At 32.6% G+C, this 26,920-nt stretch overlaps 1 protein-coding gene and 1 long non-coding RNA gene across 9 annotated transcripts in view; one reads left to right on the plus strand and one right to left on the minus strand.

Moving 5' to 3' along the window:
• Nucleotides 1-26,920, plus strand: part of LOC132702882 (metabotropic glutamate receptor 2-like) — a 410,472-nt gene that overhangs the window by 160,078 nt on the left and 223,474 nt on the right. The window lies entirely within an intron of this gene.
• On the minus strand, nt 11,126-16,730 carry LOC132702885 (uncharacterized). Of its 5 annotated transcripts, none has more exons than XR_009618983.1 (5): nt 16,542-16,730; nt 16,085-16,195; nt 11,799-12,388; nt 11,643-11,720; nt 11,126-11,583 (listed from the first exon to the last, which is right to left on the minus strand). It is a non-coding gene; the product is annotated as an uncharacterized LOC132702885 (long non-coding RNA). The 5 variants fall into 5 exon arrangements; XR_009618982.1 differs by having other exon boundaries at nt 11,799-12,046; nt 12,145-12,388; nt 16,085-16,730; XR_009618984.1 differs by having other exon boundaries at nt 11,799-11,976; nt 12,026-12,388; nt 16,085-16,730.

Raw genomic sequence — 26,920 nt, forward strand, 5'->3', positions numbered from 1 at the left:
ATCTCAGTTTTTAAGATGAGTTCGCGCGATGAAAGAGAAAGAAGAAAAAAACAACAAAAAACTAAAAATGCCGTAGATGGGTAAAACGACGGCACTTTTGTATGTCTCGAATGCGCCGAGAGATAAATGTAGCAATTTATTTTATTCAGAATTCCTTTAAAAATGAAATAAAAAATTCCAGATCCTAATTAGGGAGACAAACGTGATGACACCGAAACGAAGACGATTCTTCCGGAATGATTGATTATAAAGTAGGACGCGTTTTGTTTGATAAAAGCGATTATAAGAGACTAGTTTTTTCGACCATTTCCAGTTTAACCGAACGGAAAAGTAGGTACGGTGTCTCAAAGTATGCCGTTTTGTCTCTTAACGAGCCCTTGCCCAGAAAGTAATTATAACCTTTATACCCATACCAGACATGCTGACAGAACAGGAAATCGTGAAGGAAGTATGTAAAAATTTTTTGAGAAGGCCCGTTAAACGTGCGCATGGGTGCGATTTAAAATTTTCTTTTTAACCAATTCTAGCTCTAGTTGCAAATTCTGAAGTTAAACCCATAAGACCTTGCGCGATTAAGTAAGCAACATGGCCGGTGTCAAGATTTGGATGCCGCATTTTTACGGCAGTATTTTGTCGAAAAAGAAGTTAAAGTGTTGAAAAGTAGTACATAATTGCAGCACTCACGTCGGTATCAATCTAATTCTGTAATTAATTTGCCGTTTTTATTCTTTAAGCCATGTGTAGATACGATGAAATTTCTACATGTATTTTTTCATGCAAGCTTTTTTTTTTCAATTTCTTTTTTGCTTGGAAATCGGCGCAAAACGTTGGTTTTCATCAACTCATAGGTTTAACCTCTATTGAAAATGTAAACAAAGTCGAAATCACTAAAGATGGCTGTTTAAGTATAATTGAAATGTTAGATATCACACAACAAACATCTAAGTGGAAAAAATGTTCAAGAACCAACTCCTATAGATAGAACGCTCATTCCTTCACCGCAAATCTAGTTAACATATAATTATGAGAGCGCCAAAACACAATTTGTTTAAAAAATTGTAGGTACTGGAAAACATAACCTAGAAAATTAAAGACTAACATAAAACACGTTAGTTCGGAATATTAAGTATGCGATACATTTATATTGTACATAATATATGTGGCAACACTGTGCATGGAGTGAAAAAGACAGTGTGTGACGAGAGAAGAAGGAACTTGTGCGGCGCTATAAAAAATGTAAAGAAAGATGTGTGATAAGTTCTGTATTTTGGTTTTGTGTATATAACATATTAAAGAAAATAGTCTTTCTGTTCTGATCCACACCCCAACATGGTAGTGATGTTCGTTCTTTTGGTAATTTGTGAAGAGTAAGCTTCAAAGTTCCGTGTACGTAGGAAAACATGTGTGACAAAATTGCGAAGAACGATGTTGCAATACCGGTGTTTGACGGATAATGCTACAGTATGTGGAAACAACGAATGTCTATGTTTTTGAAAATGAAAAAATGCAAAGAGCGAAATTGAGCACGGACAAAGATGACTGGGATGAACACGACTTGAAATCAATAAATTATATCTAATATAAACTGTGATTTTCAAACAGGCAGTTAGAGTTTGTTTGTGACAAAGAAGCAGCGTACGAGATAATTAAAAAGTTTAACAGTTTATCAATCAACTGCACTGCAGATTGTATGCAGAAATAAATTGAAGAAATTGAAACTTCAAAATTATAGCGATTCTGCAACCTTTTTCAATGAATTCGCAAAGTCAATAAATGAGCTTAAAAACGCATGTGCCAGAGTGTCTGAAAAGGAGAAATTAAATTACATGTTCAATACATTGATAAATTAATTAAAATTAAAAGATGATCAAACTGCAGAATATGTGAAGAATAAAATTCAAACGAATGAGATGAAAAATCAGAAAAAAGAGAATCGAGGAAGAAAATCCAATGCATTTGTAGCAGAAAAAACCGTCAAGAAAGGTACTGTTTTCAATGTGGTGGAAGCTATGACCATATACAGAGGGATTGGAAAAATGGCAGCAGCCGAGCAACAAGCAGTGGAAGCGCAAAGCGATCATCGCGAGACAGTAAGAGAGTGAAAAGGGGACACTATGACAGAGCAAGAGGACGCTGGAAACACCGAGGTCAGCCTGTAGCGAGTATACATCGGTCGAACCAACAAGGACAGTATCAAGAGGAAAAAAGTGCATGGGTGACAACCGTTGCTCATTATGTGACTTACAATACAGAGATAAGTAACGTAGACTGTAATTAAATAAAATAGTTGTTAGATAGTGGTTGTACGAAATTTTAAGATACTTAAGAACCTTTAAACGTTTATTTTGGTAATGACCGAGTTGTCAAAGCAACAAAAATTGGTAATGTAGTAAGTTACTTTGATGCTTTTGGAAAGAAAAATATGAGTCAAAAAGAAAACGCTTTGTTTGTTAGGACATGTAAATTTCAAATATTTAAACGCTTGGACCAAAGATCAACTGTTGAAAGGCATTCCAAATGAACTCGAATCTTAATTTATGAAATGCAAAACATGTATAGAAAGCAAAATGCACATTATACCTTTTGAAAACAATAGAAACAAAGCAAAATACATTTTGGAAATTGTACTACGGGTTTTAAAGATGAAAAGTATTTTGTTTATTTTATCGACGATTATAGTAAAATTGCCAAAGTGTATACGATGAAGTCTAAAGCAGAAGTTTGTGATTGTTTTGTACAATATGTAAATGAATGTGAAAATTTAACGGGAAAGAAAATTAAATTTTTAAGCTGCCATAATGGTAAAGAATATTTAAATATTGATATTTACAAATTTGCAAAAGAAAAAGGCATTGTTATTAATAATTGTCCAGGATATGTATATGAGTTGAATGGAATGACGGAACGTTTTAATAGAACAATAATGGATATGTCACGTTGTTTATTAGCAAAATCAAATGACGATAAAAAGTACCGGCCTAAAATTGCTTTGCGTGGTAACTTATTTAAAAAATCGTACATTATCAAATACTTTTTGGAACAAAACGCCATTTGAAATATTTTTGGAAAATGACCGGATGTTTCTAATTTACGTTTGTACGGAAGTAAAATTTTTCTAAAAAATCCGGAAGAAAAGAGAATTTCTAAATGGGACAAAAAGGCTGATATGAGTATTATTTTAATTGGATACAGTGACGTCGGTTATCGTGTACTTTTAAACAATAAATTAATACTTGCTAGACATGTTGATATTGTTTGAAGAGCATGGAAAATGTATTGTTTTAAACGAATATGAATATGATAATGAAATTAGCGATAATTCTGATATCGACTCAATCGATGAAAACTACGACAATGCGAATATCACTAAAAATTTTGAATCTCAATTGGATCTTGAAGTTACTTTTTATAAAACTTCTGGATTCCTTCTGAGTCGAGCTAGCTAACGTTTTGCCAATCATCCTGTTGGCTTCTTCAGAGCTTGACTGAAACTGAAGTTGAAGTTCGTAATTCTCAGAGATGTAAAAGTATTCCAAAGAAATTTGATGATTATGTGTATATAACAGATGTATCTTTGTAAATTTTGGTAGAGCCGATGTATCAACTACATTTGAGGAGGCGATATAATAAATAATAAAGAAAGCGAATTTTGGTATAAAGCCATGAATAAGGACATTGATTGTTTAAATAAAAATAAAACTTGGACATTAGTTGAAAAGGTTGTTAATAACAAAGTTTTGAATGTTAAATGGGTTTATACGATAATGTCTGATAATAGTTATAAAGCTAGGTTAGTAGTAAGAGGTTTTCAGCAAACTGATAAAATTGACGATATTAGCCAAAATGCAAACTTTAAAATTTTTTTTATCGCATTATTGTCAAATGGGTTTAAATAGAGAGCAACATGGATGTTGAAACGGCTTTTTTAAATGGAAAAATAAATTCGGAAGCTCATGAAAATGGATCAAATAAGGTTTGTAAATTTGAAAAGGACTTGTGGTGTCGCTTAAAAGAAAGTCCTAGATCATGGTATGAATGTCTGGATAAATTTTTGAAAAGTATATGATTTGCAAGAAGTAATTTTGATAATTGTTTATATACTTATGTAGACGGAAATGAAATCATTTATTTATTAATTTTTGTGGTTGACTGATAAATTTGTGGCAAAAATGAAATTGAAATAAAAAAAATTGAAAGTTTAATGTCAAATAGATTTTAAATGAAAGAACTTGGTAATATTAAAGAATACCTTGGTATTACTGTTGAATATAAGCAAAGTAAATATAAAAATATAAAATTAAGTACATTGCTGTGCAATACTCCTATGGAAGTAAGTTTAAACATCGAAAATTCAGATACTTGTCAAAGAGATATAAAATATAGAAATTTAATTGGTACATCGATTTATATTAGTACAGCTACAACACCGTTTCAGTATAAATTATTTGAATAGATATCAAAATTGTTATAATGAAACACATTGCAAATATGCTTTGCGATTTTGAAATATTTGTATTCGACCAACGACTTAAAGTTGATTTATAAAAGAAAAATGATAATGTGAAGATTCTTGAGTGTTATGTTGATGCCAATTGGGCTGGAGATAACATAGACAAAAAACCAACAACAACAACGGTTTATATGATAAGATTATTTGGAAATGTAATATATTGGAAATCTACAAAACAAAGATCTGTGGCGAAAGTTTCAATATTTGCGGAGTATGTAGCATTATCGGAAGGTGCGAGTGATTTAAAATTTATTGCTGAATTACTGAATACATTTAATGTTAAATTAACAAAACCAATTGATGCATACGAAGATAACTCAGGCGTTATAGATATCGCAAAGAACGGAAATTTTGCGGATATTTTTACAAAAACGGTATCCGAAAAATTCCGAAATATGTTAGACTTAATTTGAAACTAAACTTAAGAATAATGTGGCATGGAGCGAAGAAGACAGTGTGTGTTCTGTGACGAGAGAAGAAGGAGAGTGTGCAGCGCCATGAAAAATGTAAATAAAAATGTGTGATAAGTTCTGTATTTTCGTTTAGTGTATGTGTACTGACATATAGCATATTTAAGAAAATAGTCTTTCTGTTCCGATCCACACCCCAACATTAATAAATTAATAAAATTAGTGTATTCTATTTAGCACTTCATTTGTCATTTCTTTCGTTTCTACTATTGGGGTCATGGATGTTTCTTATACACCCACAAAACATAAGCATGCAGAAAGTTTAGACACATTGTGAATTTTTTAAAAATGTAAACTTCTAACACACTCTAAAACAGTCTAAATGAAAAATATCCTATTAATTGTTTGTTCCAGGTTGTTCCACACTTAAGACTGTGGTTTTGTGGACATGATTGTGGTTTCAGCCACAATTACGACTTACCTTTAATTATAATAGCATTCTATTAACTCATTTTGAAGTTCACAGAAAATATAGTGCCCAATATTAAAAGAACGAGCACAAATTAAAAATATAAATGAATAAATAGATGAATTAATTAGTAAGGTCTCTATTTGAAAGAAAAAACTATAAACACAATAAGTCGCGCGTCCGACATAAGATGCTTCAGTGTTACTCTTTTAAAGAAACTCATATTACTTGATTTGAGAGAATTAGCACCTATAAAAATTGCAAAATTATCAATTATTAGTAGAAGAACTAAAAGAAAAATTTCAATATTTTTAAATTGGAACCAAAATTTAAATCAGCTTCTCTTTGCTTAAATTCTTTTTAGAAACTGATGATCGATGGTTTTGTGCAGGGCTTTTCTGTAACTTGTAATATCGTTTTGACTACCGCTGAATATTAAAGATCAGCTGGTGTCTGCTCTAGTTTTACTTAGGAAAGAAATTATGATTATGACTTGCTGAAAATAAACCCCAAAACCCAAAAATTTTCCTTTTGTTCAAATGGGAAGATATACACGAAAATTTTTACGTTTACAAATTATGTGTGGAATTTTTAAAACAATGAAAATTTTGCAAGAAAAATATCAATATTTTGGACTGAAAAAAAGTTGGTAATATATTAACCAAAAAACAATATTTCTGAAAGGTCAGGGATGTGGAAGAATAAGGTACCACTGGGCACTCTAATATGGACTCTCAAGTACCATCGACAACTGGAATGACCTGAAAACAAGTAACCCAATGTACAACTGACAACAATATCTACCTAAAAGACAACTGTACTTCCTACTTTATCTATGCGTTTACCACCCCTCCCATAGATTAAAGGAATGATGTGATCCCCATATATGGGTGCTCTTCTAAAGTTATTGGCTTCCTTGGCAGCTCCATTTCCGAAAAAACTAAAACATACAATGTTGAATTGAATGACACTACCTGAACATAGTCTACTCCCGAGCCATCAAGGGTTGGGAAAATAGTCCGGGACTAATCAAGATCTTTTCGTCTCAAGTTCTGCATATTTTATATTTTTTTACTCAAATTATCAGGAATACAACAAGCAGATGTACGAAATAAGTAGTTTTTGGTAGGACCTGTTTCTATTTAATCAGTGTCAAATTGTGTGTGATTGTATTCCAGTATTCACTTACCTACCTGACCTATCAATAAAATATCCCAAATTTTGAATAGCTGCGTAGCTATTTTTTGCGGTAATTATTTCTGTAGTTTTTTGTCCAGTAAAAAGGCAATTTGATTTTTACAAAGATTTGTAGTTGGCAAGGGGAATTTCTTATGCTTGTTCTAGTAAAAATTCAAATTCTAGCTTAATTGTTTTCTTATATTTCCTGTAATTCTGGGAACCAAAACATATTGCGCAAACATCCTTCCTTAGGTGTATCTAATAATGTAGGGAATTCTGTTTAGTAAATTGAGATGTAATAAATATTTGTGTAAATCCATTTTCCAGTTTGTTAAATGAAATATATATAGGCGTCCCAGTTTCTCCAAGATCCTATTAAGTCCTCTTATTTGCCACTTTGCTGTAGTTTCGTGAATGAACAAAGTGTTGAAAGCATAAATTATACAAGTTTGTGAGTGGTAATTCTATATAAACCACCTTTAAATCTTTTAAATTAACTTGTACTTAAGGGTACCACTACCCTTGTATAGGCACTTTCTTTTCCTTGCATTTTTGACCCCGAACGCAAATTTTCCAGTGGGTGGGCATTCTTATCACAGAAACACTAAAAAGATATTGACACCAAAAATGAAAACAACAATGGCACAGGCCACAGACTGTTCTGTGGCAATAGTAATTACTTAGCTTGGTGTTGCCAATTATGTTCGAATTTAAGATATTGACGTTGCGTTGTTATAAAAATTATTTTATTTTCCAGAAAATTACGGCAATGTTACAAGTCGGTCAATTGGGGGTGACGTATGCGCAAAATGTCCACACCTTCTCTACGAAAATATAACCAACTGCAGTGCATCACTTTTTAGGACAAATTTAGTAGGGTCACTACATTATAGCAATATGTTTATACCTGTTGTTACTGTAAGGGGCAAAACAAAAGCGAATCAGGTAGATGTCGACGACGTGCCGGCTGATGTCAGTCGCAGTGTTTAATAACCAGTTTAGCGTGAAAAATTTTCGAGTATCGAATATATTCGAAATCTATGTACAAAATGATGAAACAAAATATTATTATTAACCGTGCCACCCCCATAGGGTTATTTGGAAAATGATATTAAAATATGGCAAAATAGACCAACAACTAGTAGATGTACAGGTAGATATACATACACTATCAGACAAAAGTAGAGCAACATCTTTTCAAAAAAACGCTTTTAGTAAAAGTAAATGCAAAAATAACTCGTGTTGGGTTTATTTTGTGCTAAGTTAACCATTTGTGTGTAGGACTAGTTATGCCAAGAGGAATTCCAATTTCAAAAGACCTAATGCTAAGAGTAGTAAATGCATTTATGGAAGGTACCAATCAAGCCGATATTTCAAGACAGTTTATGTTACCTCGGTACAGTGTATCTAGAATAATTTCATCGTATAATGACAGAGGACACTTAGAAAAATTGCCGAAATCGGGAAGACCCAAAAAAACAACGGTTTTGACTGACAGGAGCATTAAAAGAATTGCTCAACAAGATCCCTGGAAGTCCGCACCTCGAATAATTGCCGAAATTTCCAGAAATTACGGTTGGTATACGAACTGTGCAAAGAAGATTAGTAGCTTCATAGTTGTTCAGTAGACGGCCAGCAAAAAAACCGCTAGTTTCAGCAAGAAACAGAGCAGCAAGGTTGGCTTTTGCACGCCGGCATTTAAACTGGACCATCAATGACTGGAAAAAAGGACAATGATCCAAAACACTCTTCACAACTCGTTCAACAGTGGTTTGCAGAAAACAATGTTAGAGTTTTGCAGTGGCCGGCACAGTCGCCAGACCTTAATCCAATTGAAAATCTCTGGGAAGAAGTAGAACGTCGCATTCGTACACAAATATTTCCAAATAAACAATCGTTGATAGATAAAATTAATGAAGTTTGGACAAATCTTCCAGAAAATGTCACTCAAAACGTGATAGAATCAATGCCGCGCCGTTGCCAGAAGGTAATTCTTAATAATAGATATTCTATAAATTATTAAGGCATAATTTTAATTATTATTATTGTACTAAAATGTGTGTTTAATGTTTTTTTTTTAAATAGAATACACTATAATACTGTTAAATACAACTTTTTGAAATAAAATAAAACACTGTTAAATACAATTTGTTGCTTTACTTTTGTCGCCTTCATTTTCGTCAAATTTTATATTAATTATTATTTAGCTTACACCAACTAACTTAAAGTACACCCAAAATGTTGTGAAAAATTACTTGCTATGCAAGGAAAGTATTTTATCATAACTAGCAAAAAATATGAACCATTTTTTTTATTTAAAAAATACTAAAAAAATATGTTTGTTGGTTTACTTTTCTCCGATAGTGTATAAAAATAATATACAAAATGCTACGAAAAATTGAACTTTAGATAGATAGATCATTGTCAAAACGGATTTTAAAAAAATGGATGAGTGTCCCAATGTTAAAAAATAGAAGTAAATCTGAAACATGTTCTAAACAATCAAGATATCTGAGAAGCAGCAAACCTAATAAAACTCATCACAAAATTTCCTCAGAGGCATTTTAAATAAGAATGTCGTAGTAGTGGGACTTGAATAACCCAAAGTGAGCTAGATGGTACGATACACAGTAAAAACTGTTATACAAAAAACTTATGTACTTAAGTAATCATTATTAGGTAGGATATACTTAGTGTCATCATATTTTCTATTAGTAATATTATTTTAGTAGCATTAGTAATATAGTTTTATCGAATAAAATCTGGTGTCATGTTTCGCGATGTTGAGAAACTGAAGGTCTCTTTCTCGAAGACTGACTGATTTCTGGTATTGTTTTAGACTGATTTTATCTTTAACGGATCGTAGATCTTGAAACACTTTAGACACGTGCAGAATATAGTTTTAATTAGTTTTGTTCATGTATATGTTTTTGTTTTGTTTTTTCAGAATTTTCAGAAAAGAGGGTAACTTACTGAGTGTGTTAGTAGTTCTGTGTTCTGTATTTTCTGTATGATAATTGTTTCTGAGAAGAATTGGGTTGAAATGTGTAATTCCTAGTTAAGAGATTCGGATTGAGACAGCGATGTTGCCCTTAAAATCAAAGAATTAACCAGTTAATCGATTGTGATGTGATATTGCGTTTATCGATCAGTATGAGTTGGTTTTCGTATAGTTAGGTCTGGTTTCCGATTACTGGGAATGTCTAGAAACACAATTCTATAGGGAAATTGATGGAAATCAATCTAAACTATGAAAAAGATTTTTAGATGATGTTTTCGTTATCTTGTCATTCGGATTTTTCATTATGTAAACTGATTTTACAAAAGTTATTAACATCATGTTTTGACTCCCATTTTTATCTAACTAAGATTGTGAGTAATTATTTAATACTTTCAATTATTGCTAATCGTTTCATTAATGGAAATATCAGCTTGAAATCTTTGTACTAAAAGTATTAATTTATTCAGAGAGAGAGAGAGAGAGAGAGAGAGAGAGAGAGAGAGAGAGAGAGAGAGAGAGAGAGAGAGAGAGAGAGAGAGAGAGAGAGAGAGAGAGAGAGAGAGAGAGAGAGAGAGAGAGAGAGAGAGAGAGAGAGAGAGAGAGAGAGAGAGAGAGACAGAGAGAGAGAAAGAGAGAGAGAGAGAGAGAGGAGAGAGAGAGAGAACACATGAATCTGAAAGATTTCCTAAGATATACTATACAAATTTGAGAGGCCGTTAACACAATTGGAAGAATATTCAAATCGACAGTTGTTTTTAGAATTGACTTGACCACACAATCTTATATCGTGTGATTCGAGAATGCTCCATTTGTCTCCAAACCAGTACAAATTCAAAGAAAATAAACATTTATCTTTAATTTAACACTGCTAGATCCCAGAAAAGCGAATATGAAAGTATTCAAATCAAATTTAATAAATTAAAAATAACCACGTTAACACCTAGAGTTGAAAGGCAAAGGTTAAATTAGCTTTCAACAATTTGCCGTTCTTGATTTTTTACATATACGCACATTCTTGATGTCAGACTAGAGTAGACCACCTATATATTGCAGTCATTTACTGTCTAATCACCTTGTATTGTAATGAGCTAACCAAGTAAGATTGCTCCATGGCGTGCTCACACGCCGGTTCCCAAATTTAATTTTTCACGAGCATTCAAATGCAAGCTGATGGAAGATTCCGCTTGAAAGTACTTTAAATAAAAGTTAAATACCAAAATCTATCGAACAATCCGGACGAGTCGAGAAATCAATTTACTCCAAAGCTGTGCTCTTTTGAACTACGCTAGAAAGTTTTCCGTTAAGTTTTAGCGCCCAGGGGATTAATTTTGTTTCGATTGGGAGCCTCCTTACACAGAAACGTGTTCACTTTACCCTTGCTGTGGTTTTCGTTTATATCATGAACAAAATGATGTAACAACAATGTTTGTTAGTTTCTTTATACTGGAAAACCAGGAAGCAATTTTGGATGTTTCGTGCTGTTTTGCAAACACGTAACTATAAAGTAATGATCGAAATAATAGTAAAATTTCTTTAGTCAACCGTCTAATAAACTAGTGACTAAAGAGGCGTTTAACAAACTTGATGCATAATGTAATATTTTAAAACTCTAGTTGATGTGACTCTAAAAGGTAATTTTTGATATCATATTATGCCGCATTTTTATGTCACATAGAACACCGTGTATAATTTTTATTTTTTTGATTCAAAAATTAACAGTATCTGCAATTTTTTTCTATATGCAATCCTTCAAAATTTCGCTCTATTAACTTCTTCTTCCTGTAGTGTCATCCCCTAACGAAGGTTGTCGACCATCTTTTCTACACTCATATCGGTAGAGTCTCTAATATTTCTCAGCCAGGATTCCTTCTTCATTCCTATAACTTGTTTTTCTTCGTTTGATTGTTAATGGCAATTTTCACTCCTGCTGCTGCTACGCTAAACACAACTGACTATCATGAAACAGTTCATAATATTCTCACAGGTCAGCAACTTAAAAAAGATCCTACGTCATCTAAGGAATTCAATAATTGAAAAATCCTTGAAAAACATATTCTCTAGGAAAATATCTACCTTCTATATTAATTCCTTTCAATTCATTGAGATTATTGCATCATTACATTAGATGGCTTTTTAGTAAAGTTCCTGAAACTGTCAACATTATTTCAGATATATTAAAATTCAAGAAACTAGAATCAAATCTAATCAATTTAAATGAAAAATGTTTACCTGGAACATATATTTCGTGCAACGTTGAAATTTAAAAACAAATAGGAGGAACCGCTACCGGTTCCCCGTTATCACCAGTCATCGCAAATATATTAGTGGAAGATTTTGAAAAGAAAGCGCTCAGCACTTTCCGTCGAAAACCTTCTTCTCTCTCCCAAAGGGCCCGATAAAGTATTATCTACGAATATAAATTCAATAACAGGTGGCAGTACGCACTCCTGACTAACTTCTCGCTCTATTAACTTGCCCTACAAGATGCAAAAAATGACACTTTATAATAATAATACATACTTACACGTAACATTTTATTCCAATATTTTCATTTTCACAATTGCAAAAAAATTACCATAGCGCCATTATTTTTAAGGGTGGATCACTCATATTTGGGTGAGGCGGAAGAATGCTTTATTATTCAACTGTTAATCCATGGGGGTTTAAGCAAGAAGGAGCTCCTCCGCGCTACCATCGAGAAATTAAAGAATTTTTAAGTAATCACTACCACAGAAATTATTCGGTAGAGCTGGATTCATTGAATGGCTCCCTGGATCATGTGACTTAACACCAGTAGATTTCGTTTTGTGCGAATCTCCCTGCAATACCAGAAGATATGGAAAATAGGATTCGCAACGCGTGCATATACGAAAAAGAGTAAGGCATATTTTTAAACATTTGTTACTACACAATAATAATTAACAATAAGAGAAGTTTGTTTGTAGTAATTAAGTCAATTAAGTGAATATAGTAATTGGGTATTTAATTTTATTTAATTTTTCTGTGAATTTAAAATTTGGCCATTATTTTTACCGAAATTGCCCTATTGACTAATAAATTTGTCATAGTCAACTGATATTATAGCAATAGTCTTAGACAGAAATAAAGGTAAATATTGAAAACGTTAAAATAAATCGCGAAGTGTTAAATATAGGTATATATTAAGTGTGGGTGTGTATTATTATTAATAACATTTCATTACAAATATTTCAATTTAATTTAATTTATCCTATTTCTATTTCTGAAAATTAAATAGTCAATCAATCAAAAATCAATATGGAATCATAGAAAAACAGCAAGAGTTATTTTTCTAGTAGAATTAAGACTTAGATGCAATATGTGACTAAAGTACTAATTGGAAGTTTACTGCCTAACTGGTGTTTACAGGTTATTAGAGAATAGGTTGTGTATAAGTAGTACCTATAAACCGATTTTCTCGAGCCCCATTTTTTAATTGAAGCTACCGAAGTCGTTCTTCGTACTGAAAGTAATTTACATCCATGTATTTAAAATTCATTGGATTCTTTACCAAAGACAAATATTCCAACTTTGGCCTGAGAGGCATTTTATTTCAAAGAAAGGTTAAATTTGAATGGAACGATGGTTGAAATTTGATTTACTAACTAGCGTTTATAATGTATTTCTGAAATAACTTGGAGCCTAACATCATCCCGAGTTCTTTGACAAAGGTCGTTTTTTTAAGAAATTCATTTTTTAAGCTCTCACTAAATATAATCAAGAATCAAGAAACATATGAGAAACCTTGTGAAAAGCTTTTGTGAAATCTGTATAAACCGAATCTACTTGTGCTTCGTTTACTACGGCTGTATATATATCCTGAACATACGGAATGAGATCAGTGAATCTTGAATCAGCGACATAATTTTTAAATTAGAGAAAAATTCTTTATGTAGAATAGCCTAAAATATTTTTCGGAATGTCGACAGCATGGAATAACTAGTATATAGAAGAAGAAAATATAGACACACAGGTGCGACTATTCAATAAGGCTTATTCCACCGGTGTGATTCCAAGGCGAAGGCCAGAATGCATTTCGATTCCAAAAAATGCAAACTTAAAGAGATGTAAAAGGGTTTTATTTGTTAATGTTATTTAATTTATAGTCCGGACGTATTTTTAACGGGGGCAATAAACACACACCAAGGGATTAAGATGATGATGATGAGCGTATAACGCTTTACAACCTCAGGAATACTGACAAAATGGTAATGACGTATAGTCCAGAAGCCCTACCGCGAGCGCATGCTGCTACTAACAAGAAAAACATATTTTTCATATTAATATATATAGGGAAGAGCAATAGAACAATGAAAATATTTGGTGACCTGGATAAGTAACAACTTTGATCCAGAAAATAAAATTAAATCCTGAATCGAGCAGACAGCACGTTTAACCTGATTAATGAAGTATTATGTACAGCCAGTTTTGTTGTATGATTGTGAAGTTTAACAACATTAACAGAATAGAAGCCCTTGAAATATGTAAACTTCTGAAAATACTTGGAAAGCGCCGATCACGAAAGAGGAGGTGCCGAAGGGAGCGCAGTATGACAGAGAACTAGTAAAACCCAGTAAAATAGCCTACCTTAGTCATATTGATAATGGAGGGGAATATTAAGGGGAAACGGGGCATAAGTAGGATGAAACATTCCTGGTTGAAAAATATCAGAGGTTGGACTATTTCGAACTGCTCAAGACCGTAAGACGGTCGCCTAGAATGTTGCCCACCTTCGATGAACAATGAAGACGGCACTGTAAAAAAGGAGAGTGAGTTATTAAATACGCCAAAAAACAATAATATTGTTATTTAAACTTTAAACTTTGTTTAAAATAATAAATTTGAAAAAACTCCCGGTATACCCATATCTGTCAACATCTTGAGAATATTTTTCTGTTAATTATATTATTCCCGTAATAGATTAACGAAGTTCCCGGTAAGACCAGGGTAAACCGAGTGTGCCTAAAGATTTGAAGATTTTTCTACGTGCTTAAGCGGAGATACTACTGCGTGTAGGTAGCTCTTTCCAACTTCATAAAAAGCTAATCCCAAGAGATCGAGCCAAATTAAAAAAGAAAATAATTTATTTTTTTATGTAAAACCGCGAACCCCTCGCTAATTTAGTAAAAAAAAAGAACAATGGCTTCAATTAGCGTGTCGGTTTTAATCTGGGAAAATTGGAAGGAGAGGTGCTTTACGGCGGCTGCGGGGGAATTCTTAAGATCCTAAGCTATTTTTTGTCAGTAGGGAAAAAGTGGCATGGAGACGCCATTTTCCGCGGCATTAAGTGGCCTATTGTTTATATCCTAACGCTTTCACAATCCCACCGTTAATTTGCATTTATAAAGAAGAAAGCAAGTACAAAATGACCTAAAATATTTATGGTAAAAATATTAATTGATAGCATTGACGCGAAAAAGCGATAATAATAATAATAATACGGTTCTATTTTGAACCCAATTATAGAAAATACATATAATAAAAGCAAACAATAGCACAATAGCAGAGCGCTAATTATATCTTATGGCTGTCCAAAAACCAAAAATATTAATAGTAATTATTAAAAAAGAACAACAAAAAAGAGGTGATCAGCAAATAAAGCGGAAAATCTAGAAACATCAGTGTAGAGTGAGTCAAAGTTAACATCACACAAGCTAGCAATACCGTTTTTTTAGAAAATCAAATATTTACTGGAACTTTCATATGTCGTTATTAACTAACAAAATTCATCTACATGTACACACAATCACACATCAAGTCTATGTAATTTATAATTGAGCGTAAATTCTAACTAAGCAGGAAAAATCATTAAATTCCAGCTAATAACCATCTTTAATAACGTCACGTAATTAGACTCAAAATGATCATTTAAAAGCAAATTATTTACTTGTTAATTTGCAAAGCTTCGAGTAAATTTAATTTGAAAATCTTTGGTGAAACTATGATGACGTTCTCTTAAAAAATGTTGTAATTGGAATCGAACCCTTTCATTAATCAATAAATTACGATTTGTTTACTGAAATATCTTTCTGTTTGGTGCATTTGGGACGATAATTACAAGAAAATTTGTTTATTAGAATATTATTTTTAATTAATACTTTTTCTAATTTTGTTAGTATTAAAAGCTATTTTTAGATTATGTTTAGTTAAGACAATTTTTAGTAAACAAATAAAAGGACATCATGATTCATTTGTCAATGAAAAGCTGGATTCTAACTATGCAATTCATTTAAGAGAACATAATTATCGTTTGAGTTAAGATTTTCTAATTTTATTTTTTGAAAGTAAGGGTACAATTTGCTTGAAGCTTTGGAGATTAACAAATTCAGAAAAATCGAATATCCTTTTGAATGATCAATTAGATTTGAATAAATTTCTCCTATTAAATTTATTTTAAGCCTATTCGCCTAGCGTTGTGAAAGTTGTACCTTATATTGGTTTTTTAAGAATGTTTTTTAACTAGAATTTACACTCCTTTTTAATTATTTAAAACTTACGTAATTATTCAATGATTGGCGAAACGTCAGCAAATTCGACTCAACAAAAACCGACGCAGGAGGAATGCAGAAGTTTTGTATATAGTATTACAGTAGCCTGTGAAAGTTTCTCTGAAAAAAGTATTAAAAATATCATTAATATTGAAATTCAAGTCACACACCAATATAATAACATAACCTAAATTTCAAATAAAACCAACTTTCTTACAATAATAATTTAGTGTAGAAAATAAACCGACGATAAAATAAATTCTTAACAATTCATTTATGTCAATTATTTTATACTTGTACTTATAGATTGTTGATAAAGATTCACATTGTGATCGAAACGTTGAATGAAACATAAGAATTTAAAGAATTTTGATATTATTGAACAATTTTAATCCAAAAACGACACAAGCATTCTGTATATTTCAAGGTTGAAAAACAAAAATCCGGCAGTCCGGCACAGTCCTACACTTCACTGCAACATACTAAAACCATTTATCTATGTAAGCACTATACATATACTGGGATTATAGATCAGTAAAAATAGAGTACTAGGAGTATGTAACACATAGTCTGCTAGTTTTTCAAAATTTTCTTCACTTGTGATAACGCGGCGTTTACTTCTGTTAAACTATGCCGAAGTTTCTAACCAATTAGACTTTTTGCGAAACGTTCCTACAAAGCAAGCGGAGGACTACCGTAATTGCAATAATTTACTTTTTAATTGGTAGCCTTGATGCATTCTGCTTCTACGGAGTAATTGTCCTCTGTTTGAAATAAACGCATAATTATTGTAATTACATCTGACAAAGATTTAGAGCGGCGCGACTAATGAAACTCAATTATAGTCGCCAAATACAAACTCGCCTGGGAGTTTTAATTTTTCTCGCAGTGTTATTCTACGCAAAAATTAATTTAATATAAAATAAGTACTCGTTTTAATTATCTCGGAGTCACTGAATTTGGAACTTTAGTAAAACGCTTTTTAGTCTGTTGTCTATTAAAAGATAAAATGGCATTTACACGGCATAGGTCGCCCGAATATCCAACAAGGTTAAAAATAAATGACTTGTTGACTGGTTTGGGTGGTAAAGTGTGCGTCAAAATATATCGTTTTTTGATTTGGCGGTATAAATTATAGTATAAATTAGGAGAAAAAACTTATTTTGCGCTTCCCTGTGCAAGTCTGAGCTACCATTGAATGTCAGTGACCCGGTACATTTCATAATACCTATACAAACATGTATCGTAGACAAGGAAGAGAGGAAAAGAACAGCGGTTGCGTGAAAGATGATAATTTCAGCAGAACTGGAACAGATAAATTAATAAATACCAGAGATTAAAATCAGAAGTTAAAAAAGTAAACCAACTTAAAAATTATAATTATTAAATATCTGTGGATATCTAGACAGTTGGATCGTTATTATTTAAATATGCATCTCGTTGTCCACTTGGCAAAATCTTTCGAAAACAGTTGTCAAGGGTAATAGCTGTTGATCAATGAAATCCCGGCTCCATTGCCGACCAGAAATCTAAGAACTCTAATAGGAATTATGACATTAGCTTATTGGTTCTCGCCGATTTGTTGTTAAGATTATTCACATCCACTCAGCATCAGGCAGCGCTTACACTATTGATGCTGTGGTTTGCATTTTATGAAAGTACCTTATAGGTCTGAATGCGAAGTGGGGAGATGGAGAGCATACAATGGATCCTCAAACTATAATTTAAATAAAATTGATGGCTCTGAGCTGAAGGTTTAAGAGCTCCAAAACACTACTGCATGCCACAGGACAAATTCCTGCATAGATAATATTTACCACTGTAATATCCAGGAAATAAAAAGCAAAAGTTCTTTGGTTGACACTAACATATATTTTCTATTTACAATATCACAAGTAACAAATACAAAAAAAAAGATTTTTAATGGACTTTAAGAATTTTTGGTCGCACGTTTTAAAAAAAATGGAACAGGTCAAATTTTAGATTCTTATATTATTCTTATATTACATTTGCACCATTTCATTAATTAGTTTTGGAAATATAGGGGTCCAAATTTTTTGAAAATGATATTTATGCCTAAAAAAATAATTGCCAGCTACAACAGGTTCAATCGCATCGAACAAGAAAATCATATTTTCTCTTTTATTTCTTATATACAACAAATAACTTAGAACAGTAAAAATATTGGAAACAAATACTGATGAAGATTTAAAAACTTTATTCCGTTTTCAAGGTGATTAAAAAAAAAGTCAAGTGTATATCTGGACTGTTTAGCGATCAACATACGGTTGTTCTAATTGCTCCTTAATTGTTATTTCAAATGTAGAAGTCCAAGCTTGCATTTATGTTTCCAATTTTATACAACGGCGTGTTAATAGTATATTATACAAGTGTGCTAAACGGCACTGGAGTTACGAGCTTATTTGGAACGGAGCGCAGCGGAGCGAGTGTTTAATAAACGAGTGAGATAAAAAGTTTACCAAACGTGTTGCATATTATACTTTTTCTACGACCATCACGAAAAAATCACAATTTAATAAATTAAAAATAATAACAGATTATCGGATTATTACATTTCGTACCATCCAAACAAAATATTTACCAGTTGCCAATAAATATATTCGTTTATCGTTCCAAACGGTTCTGTTATTGTTGTCTCTTTTTAACTGTGTACGTTAGACAGAGAGAGATGTATTATTGGATATGTCGTATGGACAACAGATTAAACACAATTTTAAAACGTTATGTTGTTTATATAACTTTTACAATTGATCGCCAAGTAGTTTATTTAAAGAAAAAGACTGGAATTTGAAGAAAAATCATCCAAGGATAGAGCGTTTAGGAGGATGAAATTTGTCAAATCGTATAAGCAAGGAAAAGCAGGTCCTAACCTTCAATTTTGTTTTGTTTGTACTGATAACACTTGGATATTTGAAAATGGTACAAATGGTACAAAACTGTAAAAACCACTAAAGTTCATGCAAACGATATGTAAAATTTCTGTTGGGAAAGTTTAATTATAAATGTCACTGTACTTACCGATTAGTCCAGTATATTTTAATTATAGCTTATAGCTTATAGCACGTAGTATTTAAATTGTCTGATAAATTGCATAACATTTTTCCGTGTATTAGTTTTTGTATACATTTTTGCAAGAACGACACAAATACATTCACTGACACAATTTACAAACGTCAAAACTCAAACCGTGCGGCAAAATCTCCGAAAACATCCGATTGCTCCCAAACCCGTGCGGTACAATCCCGGAAATCTCCGAAATGGCTACGATTCGTGGGAAACGAAACTGACGCGGTAAAGCGTCGCTTCCCATACGCTCCCATACCCTCGCGGGAGTAGAAACAAATAAATGCAGCTTAACATAATAGTAATAGTAGTATGAGTAAACTGTAAAAGGCGAATCTTTAATGTTTGGTATGAAAGTTTAATAAAATTCATAAAACTTTGGAATTTGCTACTTTTTTGTGTCTCATATGGGTGTATAAACATATTTCAAAAACCCAGTACATGAAAGGTCATCTAGTCTATTAAGTATCCAAAGATGTCTTAAAATACATATTCTGGAGTACATTTGAAGTTTCGTTTAGGAATGCCTTTAGGACTGTAATTTATTCAGTTTGTTTGTAAAAATACTCCTCTGAAAACTTGAATTAATTAAGTAATACGTTTCAAATAACATTTCTTCCAAAGCGGAAAATATTTCTGCCATACATTTTGAAACTGACTTTACTCAGTCGATACACGTATGTATTCAATTTCCGCTGCCCAATCTCTCTTGGGTCTCCCTTTTAAAAATCTCTGTTAAAACGCTAAGTATGAAAAGTCTCGTAATTTCCGATTCGCATAAAAGAGCTGTAAAAATGTTTACGGTGAACTTCCGTTGCATACTTAAATAAATAAATAAAAGTTTCGGTGAAAGGGGAAATCCGTTGACGAAATTTTTCGATTGGGTCAACTAAACAAACCGAAAAGCGACGTAAGTAGGTAACTTTTGAAGCAGCTAAGGAAAATCAATTGCTATAAATGTGTTAAAATATTTTAAAATTCTAAAATGGCTTAATCACATGGGAAGTCTTCCTCCTTGCTATGGGCCCTCTCCCTGTCGTTTTTAGTTAGACATCTCTAACTCTTGTGCTATTATTTAGATCTTCTGTTCTTACACAAAATCTTAAGATAAATTTATAAATAAGCCTACTTATAAAAGCTATCACGACCCCTAAATATTTAATTTCGTTCGGCTTTTTCAAAGGCACGGAATTAAAATAATAACCAAATTAATTGTTGATTATTATCAAGATAAACTTATAGACATTTTTTATATTAGATCCAATGCATTTAATGTCGACCCATATAAAATTTAATTTAATGCTTTGCAGGTCTAAAGAAGTTGTCAAAGTCATAAATAAATAAGTTGAAGCGAACAAAAGGAACGAATTTTTGAAGAGTACAGGCAACAAAAACTTCAATAGTATTTTTGTGGGTTGACAATTTTGCCCATATACTCACTGGCCATGGGGCACTGGGGGACATCCTGTATTTATTTCCTAATCGGTTGTTGTTAATGTTGTCTCTTAGGTTTAATGATCTTTCAACACCTACTTTAACCACCAATGGTCAAGATGCAATATCTGTAATAATTTATCCGCGAGAGCCCCGAAGGTGGCGTTAACTCATTAATATACATTCGACCCGGTGCACCCAGAAATCTAATAAAACCAAAGTTAATGCACCGAATGGACTTAAAGGCTTTCCACTGGCGCATATTTTATGTCATTGACACTTCACTTTTCATTCGAACCTAGAAGATCCCAATGAAATATTCATTTTCTTGACGACCCCCAGGTTTCTTTCTGATTCCATTTTTTGTTCCGTTTTGATAATGACCTTCTCCCGTTCGTGCAACAGAATGAATACGTTAAAAAGTTTTCCGGAAAGTGTAAAAGAAATTCAAAGTTTTATTACACGCCGCGAGCGGCTTTGTAGAAAGTAGGAGCAGAATTCGGAAAATATAATTTGTTTATTACCAACTTTGGCGTTACTGTCAGAATAATTTCAATTTTAATCAAAGGGCGTGTGTTTGTTGAGCAACTTAAACAAAACATTGTGAAAGTGTGGAATATAATTTCAAAGTACACATTTTTCGCTTTTGCAATAATGTATTCCAGTTGAGAGCTTCCATTATACAGGCTTTGTATCTTTGACAAGTAGACAGACCTAATTATTGTCTTGTATAGAATCTTTTTGTGGAAAATATTGATCCTTACGAAAAGATTTCCAGATATCAGGGTAATTCATAAGCTCCATAATAATTAAAATTGGTAGTTTTACGTTTCTTGACATGACTATTACGAGTTTGGAACTTATTTGGATGTTGCCCCCAGAAAACGCTAGTTTCAGCGTATCATTTAGATAGATCGAATGATTTTTTTGTGGTTATGGTTAAAACATGTTGAAAATCTAAAAGAACGTTAAATTTTTGATAGAAACAGTACTCTTGTTTGGGCCTTCCAACTCCTTCCAATTGTTGAATTATTTTCATTTAAGAAGTTCATGAGATTTTTTCAGATTTATTTTATAGTACTTAAAAGATGGAAAGGAACGTAGAGCAATAAAAAACCAATATTTAACAATAACAATGTAGTAAACGAAAATTCAAATCAAATTTTTGTCTCCGACTACAATAAATTTTACAATACACTCACTTAAATATCTTTGATTATTAATTTCTGTCCACGGTCCGACCCTGCACTACATGTTTTAAATTGTTATATTAGAATATTCATTGCCAAGCGCTTCTCTACGCAGTAGATGCTATTCAGGTAGTTTTATTGCAACATCATTTATACGTGTTTCTTCTAATGTAAGATTGGTGCTTACAACAACAAAAAATTTTTACAGTAGCTTGGTTTTACTTGAGACACCTATTTAGGTATAGGAATATAATTTATAATATAAAAGGAACTTTTCCGAAGACTTTTTACGTAGGTACATCATAAAATTTTAAAAAAGTCATTAGTTACCGATTTTTTTGCTCTGGTTCCTCTAAGGGTGTTTTCGAATACCTAACTATTTAGGACTGTTATCCAGTGAGTAACCAACTTATTTCCCGCGAGGTGAAGCAATGGGTAGGAATTATACACTAATAGATCCTATTATCCTACGGGATCTCAACTTACCTTCCTGACTTGAAGTGTTGGAGTTAAGTTAATCTGCAAACTAAAAGAAAGTGCAGAATTTTCACCGATCCTTAGTGAATAGAATATTGTTGTCTACTCCCTACTCTAAAATCCTCAATAATTTACTAGTATTGGCGATTTTACAATTCAATGAGACCTATGGCAGATAAAAATATGGTTGCATGTTCATTTTTCCGTTGTAATTTTTATGTCGATATTATTGACAAAAATTGTTAAATTGGGATAGTTTGCGATGCAGTTCCTTTATGGATTCATCGGACATTTGAAAGGCAAAGCTTTCCGGTTTCAATGCCAAATAAAGAAATATTAAATAACAAATAGCTTTCAATTTGGCTAGATTAAAAGCACACTATTACGTACTTTTAATAGGGTAATCATGAATTTGATTTTAAGATATGCTCTTGTATCATTTTTCACATACTACACACCAGATAAAATGATAACAGAGCCACTACTAATGCTTTATTGTCATTCATTCAGGTAGAATGGGCTGGTTAAAGGTTCGTATATGTTTTATTACTTGACGCCATGAACAAACGAATACTTCGAGAGATTTGTGCCAACAACTTACGTAAAGCATCCCAGCAGCTCTGTATGTATTAAACCTATCTAAATTTGATCTGTTATTACGTCATCGAAGAAAAATTTATATCATCCGCTCTATTTTACTCGAGTCGTATATTACTTCACTCATGAACGAGCAATAAATAACAGCCGATATAAATAAGTACCTTCGATGGTGTGCGTCGCAAGATAACGTGACTCTCATGTACATTCCGCTTGATTTCAAAGTCTCATAAATTAGGAAAAAATAGCCTGTACCCACATTCTTCAAGCGAGGCATCGACAGCGTTTCCTCAGCGCCGATAATATTAAATTATTTTTGTCCGTTCAATGTCGGAGGCTTTTAATGCCGCCAAAGCGAAACTTATTTCATTAAATCGCAAGGTTACAACTAAACCAATTATGTGGCACAACATGCAATTTTATTAATATCACTTGGCAGTTCTCACACATACGACAAAATTAATTGCTCAATTTGAACTTGCCATTTACACTTGGCAGTATTTAATTATTGTGCTAAACAGTTTTGCGATATTGGAAGTGAATGTATTAGTTGGATAATAACAAATAGTCGTAATTTCATGTCGCATAATACAAATTGTACTGATTTCCCTCCAGAAAACAATTTTAGTGCAGATATTTTGAGCCAAGATGTTGTTCGGCGACGAGGACCACGTTTTCACTTTATTTTTCCTTTTATTTTATTTCTCATTACGTGGGCAAAATACTAGAGCTTTCTTCTTTTAATAGTATTAAGTACCTCTCTTTTTTTGTTGATATGTTGCAGAACCGCTTGATTCGTCAGTCCGCCCACCCAGGATTTCTTCAACATTCTCCTCTAAACCTAAATTTATTTTGGGTTTAGAGGAGAATGTTGAATAATGATGAGAATTTGCTCTGTAGGTTAACACATTTTGCATGTTCTTAAACGATGTTCTTGCTTGCTCTATTCTGTTTTTAATTTCTTGAGTTGAGTCGCACTTTTCATTCACCCAGCACTCTCACCACTATGTCTCCATTTACGATGATATCTGTTAAATTATTAGTTATGATTTTGTTATTGCTGATGCCTATCTACTTGGTTTTCTTTATATTTAAGCGTAGATCCAAATTAAACAAAAGGGGGAGAGCATACATCTTTGTCGAACTCCTCTCATAATTGGCACTTGTTCAAATGTCTGGCTTTTAACTCTTATGTCTTGTTCCAGTGTATGTTGGCTATTATCCGAATGTCCCGACCGTCCATTCCTATATTGTTCAGTATTCTATTAATTTATCATACTGAATACATCAAAGTTCACATATCGACATCCTTGTATGAGAACCTGGATGTTAAACAGCGCCTCTCTTGTACCGAAACTACTATTAAAAGCAAATTGATTAATACCAACATTTTCCTGGAATGATTGATTTTCCATACCAACTTCAATACATGACTCATTAAACTGCTCGCTCTATAATCTTTGCAATACCTGCAGTTAGATTACTTTGACGGAGCAACGAAAGTTGACCTAAGCCAATCTTTAGAAATTATTCCAGTTTTGTATATGCAGCTTAGCAAACTTAACATAAGCGTGAAAGCGCTATCCTCTTCTAACGTTTTTACGACCTCTATCTGTATTTCGTCTGGTCCGTCTTTTGGAGTAATATTGTGTGAAGTACTTGTATTGTCTCCAAAGAGATTTTCAATATATTTTTTCCATTCCTGTAATTTTTCTTCTGTGGTACTAAGAATATTAATCATTCATGAGACTGTTTTTGTTGCCCTTTTTACGTTGACTAGTTGTCTGTTTGATTTTTTTGTACATATTAAAAGATTCATGCTAATTTATTTGTGGATCGCTTTGTATCTAGTAGGTTTTTTTTATATGATCATCAGCAGTCCACTAAATTCAGGATGTCATCGATGAACTAGTCTTTGTGTTTAGTATTGGTACTTTTCAGCGTGGCTTGACTAACTTCTATTACGGATGTTTTAATCTGTCTCCATGTGTTTTCAATATTTAGCATGATCGAGAACAATCAAAAAGATAGCAACATGGAATGTTCGCAGTTTCTTTGAGAGTGGAAAAACACATAATATACATATTCTACAATATTTTCTAACATACATTGACATTTAGCAGAACATGGATGGTTTTGTCAATCTAAGGGGAAGGAAAGACCTATGGGAAATGATTATTATGAGGGAGTGCCTAAACAGAATTGAGGATGATGTTTTAATCTCTTCACATCGACATTTGTCTATAAATCACTATGACAAGAAAAAGTTTGGAGTTTTTTCCAGTTTGTGAATGAAACAAATGCAAGAACGACATCCCATCTTTTTCTAAAAGTACAAAATTGAAAACCCGAAGACTTTCCAAATCACCCCGTAACAAATTAACCAATAACAAACCTATCAATTCGGTTGAAAACCTTGCTCATTCCTGTACCGACCTAAAAATAGTAAAAATTTTATTTTTGTTAAATGGAACTTCATATATATTATTATTTCCTCTGGATGTCAAGTTTTCCCGCGTTCTGAAAATTGTTTTCTTTAATCGTCTATATCTACCTACAAAATTTCGGTAATCAACGTGTAGTTCCACTAAATCTGAATACAAAATTTTTAGAACTGTAGAATTTGTAATTTTATGTACCTCTAAAATAGTGCAATTACAGTCGAACTGAAAACTTAAAAAATATTTTTTCCCAGTTGTAGCCTATTTCTTGACTGTCTCACTGGAACTAAAGTAATCAGCTAGCTCCCTCAAAAAAAAAAACCTCATTCGGACCAAGAACTGAGCCTTGCGGAACACCACACTCAACATCTTGAACATTAATTACCAGCATCTCAGCAAACTTCTTCAAACAGAAAAGTAATTTCTGATAATACGATATGCATCGTCTTGGAATAATAAAAGACCTAGGGCAGCGAGGTCTATAAAGATGCACACACACATTTGTGAACTTGAACAAGTCACCTCGGTGTTTGTTTAAGTCTATATTTTTAAACACATTTTCTGGTAAACTATAGTCCATGCTTTAATATGAAATATTTTTTCTTGATATTATTCCAATAGGGCCCATTAATTACTTTTCTTGGAAAAAATTAAAAATATGAAGTCACACAAAAATGCCTTGCATTGCGAAACTCTTTTACCTGTGGATTCTATGGTTTGGATGACATATATGAGTTATGCGTTATACGTTTTAACCTCGATTGTGTGACGCATCATGACGTCACAGTAAATTTTGTCACTTTTTGCGGGCTCCATTTCGATTCAAGCTTTGATTGCGTGTAAAACTATTCTGTGTTTTTACAAAATATTTAGTAGGTGTGTTCTATTAATAAAAATTTCTGACAAATAAAAAAAATAGATGCAAATAGCAGTTATCCCCGTCGGTATGGGCGCATTCAGGATCACGAAATATGAGCTGCATATTTTAATTAATTTATTTATGCAAACAATGTTAACCAACGTACTGTATGGTAATTATAGTGCAGCAATTCGGTTGAGGCACACAAAAAATTCTAACATTAAAAATATCGCTAATATAAAAAAAATAACTCTAAGGGCAAATAACAAAGATAATTAATGTGCTAAGAGCAATCTCAGTGAAATCAATTAAAAATTTTGGTTGTAATAAGTTTTTTAAAAGCTCTTACATTATTCTCAGGTATGTCAATACTACTACGATCTTTGATAAGAGGAATAGTATATTATATGTCGTACACTCCATTTGAGTCACTAGTGCGGTAAAATCTCCGAAAACATTCGATTGCTCCCAAACCCGTGCGTAATATCTCGGAAATGTCTAAAGTGGCACGGATCCGTTGAACAAGTAACGCTTTCCGCACTCTAGATCGGTGTATAATTACAGAGTAGAAAAAGATAATTAGTTGAGCGGGGACACTGAAAGTAAATCTGTTCCGAAGAGTATAAGGGCAGCATTAAAAAGCAAAAAATCCCGAATCGTTAAGGTTACCTACTAACTTATAAACAAAGATAATATCAAAAGACTTTCTCCTGGACTTCAGTTATTGCAAGCAATAATAGCGTAAATTATTATTATAAAATTT

The sequence above is a fragment of the Cylas formicarius genome, unplaced genomic scaffold, assembly GCF_029955315.1.
Source record: "Cylas formicarius isolate icCylForm1 unplaced genomic scaffold, icCylForm1.1 PGA_scaffold_6__28_contigs__length_40554024, whole genome shotgun sequence".
Taxonomy (NCBI): domain Eukaryota; kingdom Metazoa; phylum Arthropoda; class Insecta; order Coleoptera; family Brentidae; genus Cylas; species Cylas formicarius.